Raw genomic sequence first — 12,571 nt, 5'->3', positions numbered from 1 at the left:
AACCTATGTTGTGTCAAATATTCAATCACAATCCAAGGTCAGAGCTGTTTTAAGCTTAAATGTAGTGTGCATTCTTGCTCAACTGTTCATGGTTCGACCTGTGCAGGAAATTCTGTTTGCTGTCACTCTGACAGCCTCTTTTTAATAGTTCATATGATGGCAACAATTTTAAGATTTTTTTTAGTCTTACGGTAGTGGCTTTTATATGATGTTTTTTAGAGAGTAAAATCACAAAAATACTGAACTCCGAGGAAAATTCAAAACGGAAAGTCCCTAACCAAATGGCAAAATCAAAAGCACAAACACATCAAACGAATGGATAACAACTGTCATATTCCTGATTTGGTACAGGCATTTTCTTATGGAGTAATACAGACATTAAAGATGTTATGAGAGCCGTTATTTGACCCCTGAATTGGCCAACATTGTAAACTTTTCAAAATTATGTTTACAAATGAATATTTTTATATAATCTGTTCACTTAACTGCAGTAAGGTACCTTGTGATGTCACTATAACATCATAAACTTTACGAATTTACATATTGGACAAAATCTGCTCGTTTTACACATAGTTTTTTGGACAATATATATATGAGCAACAGATGAACCAGAAAAGATTTTGCTGTTGCTCATATCAATATATTAATGACTTAATCTGAAATTTGCTATTATTGCAGTTTTTGTGGTTTTGCACTTTATGTAATGTCAATATAGAAGAACAAATTAATAAATAAAAAACGATTTCCTACAGACTAATGCCTTATGAACATCTGGAGGATGTTACGTCTAATACTTTTCTGATTTTAAAATTAAAAGTTGTACGTTCTGTGTTCTTTTATAGGTCATGCACAGGTTACACGTACACATAGATGAGCTCACATAAGAAATGGGATTTATTAATGGAAGGATGAATAATAGTGCATTATTATCTTTACAAAGGAAAAATGACATATCAAGCATAATCGTTATCGAAAGTTCTTAGTATCGTCATTCTCTTCTTTTGATAGTCAAATGCTCATAAATTTGACCAATATGTACGTGCTTATGTATGTAATTATAGAAAACCCTAGCGAAGCAAACATACTCACTAACTTAATTCTGTCAAGTTCCCCACAAAACACAAATGGAGGAACTAGTACTGAACCCGTTATCGAGACACCAATAAGACCTGGTCGACCAAAAGGAGGAGTAACCAAGACAGTCATGATGACTTGTCGGGAACCACTAGGCATGTTTCCGGCCAGATCAGACGACAGAAATCAGTAGGAGACCTACGTTCTATAACATCTAACAAAAGACGAGGTTTCAGAAAAACTACTGCTGAAAAGTGGTTGAAGCATTAACTTGTCTTGAAGTTCTAGACCAAATTATACCTTTATTTACAGAAAAAAAAAATGTGCGAGTCAATTGATTTTTCCAGACACAAAACAATCCAGGTTCTAGCCAAATTCACTGTAGAAGAGCATATTGCACCCATGACTGAACCAATTAAAAAATTCAACCAGCTACAATAGCAGAACAAAGACCGTTGATAGCAGTACAAGCCTCAACCATCATTCCTTAAACAAAATAGTAGTTGAAAGTTTACATCGACCTAAATTGCCTATCATCCCTAACTATCGGAAACCATTTGCATTAAGAACTTTTGGACTTGCATCAATTCCATAAGGGGTTGAAGTTTGTATATAGAATGTTCAATGTATGTTTGTATTTGTATGTTTGTTTGGCTGTGTGTGAGTATGTCTTCGATGTTGATGAATGAATGCATGTTTATATACAAGTTTGTAAACTTCTGCTCTTTTCTTTTGTAAATAACCCCTTTTTTTTTGTTATACACATATTGTAAGTAAAACATAACTGAGATAATTATATTTCATTTATTAAATACACTGATTCCATACCAAATGGTAGTATATATAAATCTACTTTTTGTAGATTTTCTTGTACAGTTTACATAGTCCACTTACTTACGTTGTGTTCATACTTTGTTCTTTTTTACGACTTTGGACAGATGGTTTATCACACTGATAATGGAACATAATTGATGTCGCTTCAGGTGTATAGGCACAGTCTAGTTACCGAATGGGTAACAACCTAGAGATATATAGAGCGGCCGTAGGAATGTTTCACGCTCATACGAGAGATCAAGGAGATTTGTAAATCGCCATTCTTCCTACAGATATACTAGTAACTTACCTATGTTGTTCGTTCCTCTTTGTTGCTTTGTTGCTTTGCTCTGTCTACATAGCTAAATCCAAATCTAAATGCAGTATTTCTTGTTCATATTGAATTTTATACTTATGGTAGGTATCATTAAAACTAATCCGGGTCTGGAAAGTTCACTAAATAATACTTTAGACAATACATTCGAAGTATAAGAAACAAAATAGACATTATCCATGACTTTACTGAAGATATTGATATTCTGTTGTTAACCGAGACACATCTTGATGACCTGATTGACGATTGTACATTACAAGTAATAGCTTTTCTAAAAAGCTTGCCGTATTTTAGCTGCTTATACATGTATTGAGATCGGTGGTTTGTGGGTATAGGGTTTTTTATTGGAATCTTGCACTCCAAGCATAAGAATATATAGTGTCTTTTTTCTCCTGGTTTTTGATTTTAGTTGTAGTATTGGTGAATCAGGGTTATCATTGAAGGAGGCTTGATAGTCACATATGATAATATATATATATGGTTTGTAATAGCTAAAGTAACGATACAAACACTTTTTTGTTTGTTTTGTGGAATATGATTGTTTACTCTTTATGACAATGCAAGTAGTTTTAACATGCTGTGTCTTGACAGTTATGTAATAGTTAGCAAGGTTATAATCAAGTTGATAAGAAAAACGTATTATTTACTTTTGAGGATTACTGCTAGACAAAATGGACTACCAGTGGCAGATCTAGAAATTTTCATAAGAGGGGGCCAGCTCCAGTCATGCTTCAGTGATTCACTACATGTATATGATCAACCAAAGTTTCCCACGAAAGGGGGGGGGGGTCCCTGAAAAACTCTAAATCCGCCTCTGACTACTGTAGTTGGCCGTTCGAATATGAGAATATTACATCTTATATGTATAGAAGACAGTGGTCTCTTTAGCCCAAATAAGAAGGGCGCCGCACCCTGGGTGCCCTTAGCCACGCCCTGAGTGCCTTCAATTGCGCCCCTCTCTGACGCCTTTTTCCAAGGGGGGAGAATAGAAAGTTTATTTCGCTTCTTTTGGTTAATAGTGATCTGATGTATGAATGTGTATTGCCATGTTTTATGAACATGTAGTATGAATGACTTTTCTAAGGCAAATTTGATAGAGTAAATAATCAAAACAACAACTTATGCATCTTTATTAACAACATATACAGTAAAAAAAAAGTGAACTCGTGATACACACAGAAACGTAGACAAAAGAAATGAGAAGTGCCTTTTCCTATCATAAAAAAGTGCCCTGCCCTTCACTGGCACCCTGTCCCTTTCTATTTCTAGCTGGGGCACTTCAAGTGATGAATATCTCATCTGGCTTTTGTCTTAGAAGAAGCAATTAGTTTTGGAGGTACAGGTTAAGTGTTGTTATTACTAATTTCCAGATGTAGTATAACTGTAAGAAGATGTTTTGTGGTAATGGATTTGGAATGAAATATTAGTTGCAAATAATTTTCTAGAACATGTTGTCAGCTGGCTTCTAATTTTTTTTATTATTTTGTTGCGGTTTGTAATCTTGACATTTTTTTTAAGTTCTATAGATGAGAGCTTCATATTGGTATTATCTTTTAGTGCTTTATATTTGGTTGCATTTGTAAGCATATGCTTTTGTTAGTTGGAATATATATATTTTCATTTCTGATGGCAACAAGTTCATGTAATAGATATAGTCAGGATTATTAGTAAGCGATAGTTGTTTTGTTTGTTTATGTTTATTGTCATGATTGATATGGACTATATAACTTGCTGTTTGGTGTGAACCAAGGCTTCATGTTGAAGACCGTACTTCAACCTATAATGGTTTACTTTTACAAATTGTGACTTGGATGGAGAGTTGTCTTTGGTACTGATATGACATTCTGTTATATCTATCGACAAGATTGAGAACACTTTTTTTTGTAATAAAACATATTTAATTCTACGATATCATATTTAACAATTTATCGGTAATTTGTGCATTTTTCCTTTGATGTGTACTCTCTGATAATGTCAGTATCAGTTGACTGGTCGTGATATATAAATTATTGGGTCAGTTCGCAATTGACATGCTCAGGTGCGCTGTGTCAGGATCTTATTTCCCCTTTCATTCACAAAATCATGCATGATTTTTTTGCAGAATCGCAAGAGTGTTTTGGTGAATGAAACACTTCTCATATTGTTTGAAATTTTTAGTAAAGTTAGTTTTGCCTTTTTGACAGATTGTGTGAAAATTCGAACAGAATATGAATAAAAAACCCAATACACTTTAAAAAAATGCACCATTATTAATAGCTTTCCTTGCTTATTCACAATGATGTACAAAATGTATAAATATATCATCCATGCTATTCCGATCTGAGTTTTTATCCATACATAGTCTTGTGCTGTTCCAAGTAGTCTTCTTTTTCTGTTTCTTGAGAAGTATTTGTTTTACCTGTTCAGTCACTTTAAAGTGTTACAATTAATATTTAGACGCAACACAGAATAGTGACCAAAAAGGTACTGCTATCATATGAGAGGAGCTAGAAAAAAAAATGAAATCTACACATTATTAACATTTTTGTTGGACCATCAAGATGTGGTTTCATTGACTTTTTTGTCAATATATAGACAGATATTCATAGACCAAATAACAAATAAGCAACAAATTCAAAAGTAGATGTAGGATGAATTATAGAAAGAAGGGGTACCCAGGGGCCCGAAACTTGACAAGGTTTGGTTTGGAACAAGTAATATGTCTGCATTAACATTAAATGTAGGTTTTAAAAGGGGGACCCAGATCGCCTTTCCCTAAATCCTTTTCTGAAATTAAAGGTAACCGCATATTTCTGGGCGCAGTTGAAAAATAAATGAACATGAATTTGAAAAAGCAAGAATATTAAGCTAAAAGAAATAGACCAAATTTGGATTGATTGATTGATTGTTGGTTGCTTAACGTCCAGTGGCAAATAGTTCATGCATATTCAGGACGAGAACAAGTTAACAATAAATACAATAGGTAGGTTCTGTAATAGGGGCTTCCAGGATTAAGGTAGGAGAAATTTAGACTGCCACGGAAAAAGAGGGTATATTGGATAGGGACAGAAATTTAGCCTTGCAACAGGTCATCTACGGACCCCTCAAAGAGTTGTTGCAAGGGTTCTTAACGTGCATAGAGCGTGGCACTCTCTATACACGAAGCATCGGATTTAACGTCCCCATTCTGACCGGACGTGGCTGCAAATTTGTACATCCCGCACAGCCAAACGGATGCCCCACTTTGACAAGGGTTCTACTGCCGGTTGGAGGAAGACCAATTGTGACCATACTTCTATTCCCCAGTCACCCTTGGGGGTGACCAAATTTGGATGACATCTATTAACATGTTTGAAATAATTATGAAGTTGACAAGAATAGAACTTGTTCAGATAATATACAGTCAGCCTACAGATTTGTTGCTTCCTGAAATGTCTGCTTACACAGTGCTTTCCTAAAATGATTTGTAATGTGATCGTTTTCGTGATGAATGATGAGCAAACATAGATTATGCCGTTGGTTTTCACGTTTGAATTGTTTTACATTGTTATTTCGGGGCCTTTTATAGCTGACTATGCAGTATGGGCTTTGCTCATTGTTGAAGGCCATAAGGTGACCTATAGTTGTTTATTTCTGTGTCATTTTGGTCTTTTTTGGAGAGTTGTCTCATTGGCAATCATACCACATCTTCTTTTTTTATATTATAATGACAAGATAAATGTTATGTTACCCACCCAACTAAGTAAAATATATAACTTCTCGTTGAACTTCTAAAACAACGATAAATCTGCTGATTCATATCGTATCATTCAATGCTGTCAGATGCTATGTGAAAAATAAAGAAATATACCTTAATGTATGCTTCCATTATATTTGGCATTGTTATTCAGTTATGTCCAAAGCAGAACTTATGAAAGGTATGCAATAATTTATTTTCAATAGATGCATTTGAAAAATTTATTTTCGGCACTAGTAAAGCGACGTCTATGTTCATGATGTCATGTGATCATCTATATATATAAGAATATTTCAATAGAGTTGATTTATTAAAGATGGCTTTGAATCCTACTTATTGCTATTTGTCTGCAATTACTGGCCATCACAAAGGTTCACGTAAAAATGTTGACGTCATAATACAAAATATCTGACGCCACAATGGAAAAGTGACTGTAGTATGATGTCCATGGTTGAAGCGGGACAGATTCTCAGGTCAGCTGGGACAGAATTCCATAAAGAGATTAGGTGTATGGTTATTATATATGGGTACTATGTTCAGGAGGATGAATTCTAATATATATACATGTACGTAAAATACCTGTTGGGTTTTGGATTAACATCCTGGATCTGGATTTCCTTATCAACCACCATCATTGTTAACGCATCCAAGTCATAAACTAGAGCCTTTACATACATGTAGTCAGTTCGATCTGCCAATATCACATATTACAAATACTTATACAAATACAGCCGATAGATTAAACTCAGCACCATTGTATATTGATGATTATACATGATAGTATCAGCTCATTCAGATTTGAAAAGGTTAGCAAAATAGCAGCACCATCTGAAAATGGGAAACCTTGATTATCTCGAGCATATGAATCAAAGCAAATAGTAATTATCATCACGACGAAATATACTTATTGTAAGACCTGATACATTGTACATTGTAATGTGAACAAATTAGAATTGGATTTATCTATATCAACCATTTGTCAAATGTAGTTCTCAGTGCTGTTGATATATCAATTAACAATGACTGCTGAGCGCCACTGTGTTCAGTGGCAGATCTAGAACTTTTCATAAAGGGGGGGGCCTATATAATCAACCAAGGGGAGGGGTGGCCACAGCCCCCCTCTTCCCCCTCTGCCTGGGGTGTACAACGACTCAAAAGAATAAATCATCATGTACGAGTACATTAAACTGTCTACCCCACACGCGAACATCATTTGGGACCTCGCTGTGTTGCAAGTATCTTGGGTTTTCAGGCATATTAATTCAAATTGCTCATTGCTGCCTTTTTTAATATCATCTATCTATAGTCGTAGACGTCCAGCTAGAGGGGTCATTAAACAAACTATAGTGCACTGAAACCCTTGCCCATAACTAAACCGTGATGCTTGGTGTTTGCTTCCTTGCACACACGCAACCATATTACTCACCTTGTTTGTTTTCTATTCTTCTAATCAACTGTTTATCGGCAATTGTCTGTTTTGTTTACATCAGAAATCAATGAAGCGGTGAATGCGCGGGGAAACGAAAGGACATCTTCGTATCAATACGGTAAATTCCGTGATTTGAATATTTTCTAATCAATATGTTCAAGCAATGAAAAATATGAGGATAACATTTTTAATCATAGAGCACACGTTCTGTATTTACTATCTAAAATCATAGTTTATGAAGAAATATAGCAAAATATGTTTCAATACGCACTATAAAGTGAAGATAAGATGTATTATTGTTTTGTTTTTGAAAGAACATTAATAATCCATAAATACACACCTTTGTACCAAAATTGCAACAAAATTTCAAGATAACATAAATTTCATCATCACAGAATGATATTATTTGCTCAAATTGACAGGGCTTCGTGAACTAAATTTGGCTAAAATTATGATAGCAATTGAACACTTCATTATAGTTTCTACCGATGACCTACTATCATGATTTTTATCCAACCCCACTTACGGACGCGTTGACATATAATGCATACAACTCAATAATAGCCAATCAGACGTTAAGATATCCTTCACTTCCCCCAGAAGCAGTCCGGAAGCAGCTGAGATGCAGCCATTTAATGTTATTTATAACCAATGAGATACCGTTAACAGATTAACCACATTCCAGACGTCAATCCTCTGACTAATCAGACCGTATCACCATGGTGATACGGTAATAAGTTAAATAGGTTGATAAATGGAGATGCTCATTGTGTAGTTAATAATCAATAAGCACTTCGTGTAGTTTAAGAATAAAAATTGCACCTTGTGCGGTTTAAGAATACAAAATTCACAATGTGCGGTTTAAGAATTGAAAATACGGCTTGAGAGGTTTAACAACAAAATATGCAGGTTTAAGAATAAACAAATCCTCTTATGCCGTTGTTAAACAAAGATGTACCTTGTACGGTTATTGAGTATTAGATAATGATACAATTTTACGTTATTATGATGTAAAATTTCTTATGTAGGTAAGTTGGTTGAGCTTAGTTTCATTTGAATTTACAATTTACCGGATGTGAAAAAAGAATTTTCAATTTTGTGAGAAGCAGTTGAGCAATTTTTACAATAAAAGTATGATCTGTATTTAAGAAAAATAAAGAGTGGTGTATTACATAAACAGTGTTTCCGTTGCCCACAAGTGGATCGTTCGTTGCAGTTTATATTTGTGGCATTGTACAACATTCCGTATCTGAATTAGTTTTATTGGCTCAATTATATAGCATAAAGTGGTATCATGATTTCAGTTAAAGTGTATTCAGTGTAAAGATAAGATATGATTGAAAGAGCGAAGAGATTTCCCATTCTCCATTTTCATTCTCAATTTCAGTAGTAAACCAATAGCGAAGAAAGGACAAATTACTGCAAATCATTTACAGAAGATAGTATTAAAAGAACACCTTTATTCTAAATTAAAACCAGTTGTTGGCATGATACGGGTTATGTTCCTCTCATATATTTGATGACTGTATGATACTAGTGCTAAACCCCTAACGGGAGGGATTGTGCTCTAGATATTCATATGATGAAAACATGATCATTTAATCGGTTTAATCGAGGTCTGGAGCTGGCATGTCAGTAACTGCTAGTAGTCCTTTGTTAATTTATGTATCATTGTCATTCTGTTTAGTTTCTTTTTGTTACCTATTCTGACATCGGACTCGGACTTCTTTTAAACTGAGTTTTACTGTACGTATTGCTGTGTGTGGTTTTTGTTACATTGGCTAAAGGTATAGGGGTTTAGGGGAGGGTTGGAATCTCAAAAAACATGTTTAACCCCGCCGCATGTTTATGCCTGTCCCACGTCAGCAGCCTCTGGCCTATGTTAGTCTTGTATGATTTTTAATTTGAGTTCATTTATATATTTCGGAGTTTGGTATGACGTCCATTATCACTGAACTAGTACCCGTTTTTGTTTAGGAGCCAGCCTCCGGGTGCGAGAATTTCTCGCTGTATTGATGACCTATTGATTGCCTTTTGGCTGTTTCCTCTCGTTGGTTGGTTTGTTGTTCCTTTGACACGTTCAACATTTCCATTCTCAATTTTATTAGTAAATCAATAGCGCAGAAAGGACAAATTACAGCAAATCATTTACAGAAAAGGTAGAAAAATTGGTACTGACCGTTCTCATTTAAACAAATGTTAGAATTTGTGTAGGATGTTATTTAGTTATGCCGGATTTTTACATTACAGTGAGACTGCAAATTTAGAGATGTCTATTGAATACTTGAAAACAGATGTATATAGAAGGGAAAACTATGTTATAATTCCTAAAATAAACTGTCTAGTAGCCTGTTTATTTACATACATTGATTATGCGAAGCTTTCTTTAGATTCTGATCAATATGTTTTTCGTTCTGATGTTTTTTTTTTAATAAAAACAATCTTATAAGTTAGCAGGAGTAAATCGTCCTTCATCTTATACAAGGGCTAGTGAAAAACTTTTTGGCACATTGACATCGGTTGTTCTCGATTGTAAACAATGTTGTCTTCATAGTTTGCGCAGCGATGGTGCCACTGCCGCTGCAAGAAATGGTGTTTCGGATCATTTGGATAAGAAACATTGAAGGTGGCGTACCGATAAATAAGTATACCTTGATTTTAGACATAATGTTTGCTCCCGACTAACATGACTAAGAATATAACTGCAAATATCAAATTTATTTAACTTGCAAATATATGCTGAAAGTAAGTATTCCATAAAAAAACTCTGACTGTGCTTCATTACAATAAACAAATTTGTTTGTCTGCTTTGAAAAACAATAATTGCAGCCTGCAAAACTTTCTTCAACATCAATCCGACCAATCGTTTTAATTTTATAACCCCCTGTCCCTATTTTTTCTAGAAAATCAACAAATCAGGGGATTTTTATCGCGTTTATTCAACTAGAGAGTCGCCCATGTGCAGCTGAGTACATCTATGAAATATATCACGTTCTAAAAAGCAACAACAACAAATAACATCTCTAACCAGAAAGTAAACCTAATATCCGTTTCATTATTGGTTAAATCGATTCTTAGGATAAGATGATTGTGTTATGTACAGTAACAGCATACACAATGCTGAATGCATTTAAACATCGAGATACCAAATTCTGAAACTGGATTTTCAGAAGAAAATGTTGATACAAAAAATACAGTTTCATATGAAGGCCAATATTTACAGTCCAAACAATATAATTTCTCGTTGCTTTAAAATTATCTCCATTATCTATCAAGTCTGCACTCACCAATACATGTCTCATTTGGCAAACAAATAACTCCTCCAGGTGTATAGTAAAAAGAACCACCGGTTGCAAATAATAGAACAAACATTACTGTCATTTTAATTCTGAATAACATGTTATTTTTTTTTCATGTTCCAATGTTACTCAATAGTTTGTTTTAATCTAAAGCATTGGAAATTCCATAAAAAAAAATCTCTTCATCTGAATTTGTATAAGTTGTGCTTATGCTGTACTGTTACATCATTGTCTGGGAATGTTTGGCGTGAGCTAACATGTTTAACCAGGCCACATAATGTATGTGCCTGTCCCAAGTTAGTAGCCTTTAATTCAGTGGTTGTTGTTTGTTGCTGAATATCATACTAGTATTTGTTTTTCATTTATGGTTTTGTACAGAAATAAGTTTTCTCATTTGAATTGTTTCACATTATAAGTCATTTCGGGGTCTCGTTTACATTACTATGCGGTATGGGTTTTGTTCATTGTTGAAGGCTGTACGGTTGCCGTATCGTTGTGTGTTAAGAAAAAGACAATAAAAAGTAAAATCATCAAGAATGCTCAAATATCTGTCTAAACAATCCAGTTTTACTAGATCGTAAAAGACTTGATCCTGACGTGAAGCTTATTTTATCAGATAGTTTAAAGAGAGATAACTCTAGTCATACTTGTCCACTGCAAAAACATTGTACAAAAAAAAAGTCAGGTAATAAAAAGAAAAACGACAAACAAAAATTTTTAAGAACGGTCATTGTGGTTAGGTGTTAGAAGGTGTATGCGATGATTTAAAAAATGAAGAATGTATTTACGATAACGAATTGGTTTTGGGGTGGTGAAAATCAAATTAATATAGTTGGACCCTCTACCCCCTTTTATCCTGGGTTGGGAACCACGCCCCTTCTGAAAATGGCTGTATCCGCCCCTAAAGATCTAGAAAAGATGTAAAATTTCGACTTTATCAGACTTGAATTTGCTGTTGAAACAAACAACAATTTATTGATACAATGGTGAGCCTTTTTACTATTTTGAACATTTTTTAAAATGTATAGCATATCCTGTTTAGTTAAAACCCGATTCTTTGTTTATTCAATTTTATTGAAAGTAGCTCTTTGAAATCAGTTAACGCTTTTAAGATTTTTTCAGCAGTGTTAGGACAATGCATTTATTGATGAACAAGCTTTTTATTCATTTAAATGAATTTGTTGTTAAATTATTGTATAAAGGTATCACTAGGGAAACGCAATTTTTTTCGAAACAAGCTTCAGGTAATACGGTAGATATGTTTCCAGATATTTATAAACTTAATATTCATCATGATCCGAAACATTGTTCTATGTAGTGTTTATTCTCAATTGCATTTTCGTAATCCACCGCAACTCGAATTTAGTACCTGATTCTAGAAATTCATTTGATGAAAATAAACAGATGACGAGAAATAAGATTATTATTGAAGATGGTGTAGCGATAATTAATATGTTTAACTGGTCAAAAGCTATACAGAAGGGTAACCGTATTTTAAAGATACTTTTAGTAGAAATACTACATCGGTACTTTGTCCTATTGAGCGTGAAAGAATATGTTTAGATAAACCCCAGCAGATGAAGGCAGTCTAGCTAGACACACTTTAGTTCCAGTCACATATACAGATTTTCAAAAGTATCCTTGGTATGTTTTTTAGAACAGGTGGGAATCCACGGTTGTTTTCTAAATATATAAACATTCTTTGGACCTTCAGTCAGAGATTTACAAGAAAGTATCTGCATTTATTTCTTGAATCTCTTCAGGCTTACACAAAAGAACTCAAATATGTGGGTCTGTTTTTTTTTTTCTTTTCTTTCTTAATTTTGTTCTTGTTTGCGGGCTTGTTTGACTAGTTATTTTTATAGAATATTCAGCCAAAATAAAAGGATTATGCATCATCTTGTGTT

The sequence above is a fragment of the Mytilus californianus genome, unplaced genomic scaffold, assembly GCF_021869535.1.
Source record: "Mytilus californianus isolate M0D057914Y unplaced genomic scaffold, xbMytCali1.0.p SCAF_8, whole genome shotgun sequence".
In the NCBI taxonomy this organism is placed as follows: domain Eukaryota; kingdom Metazoa; phylum Mollusca; class Bivalvia; order Mytilida; family Mytilidae; genus Mytilus; species Mytilus californianus.
The sequence above is the reverse complement of the archived record's forward strand: the minus strand, read 5'-3'. Positions refer to the sequence as shown.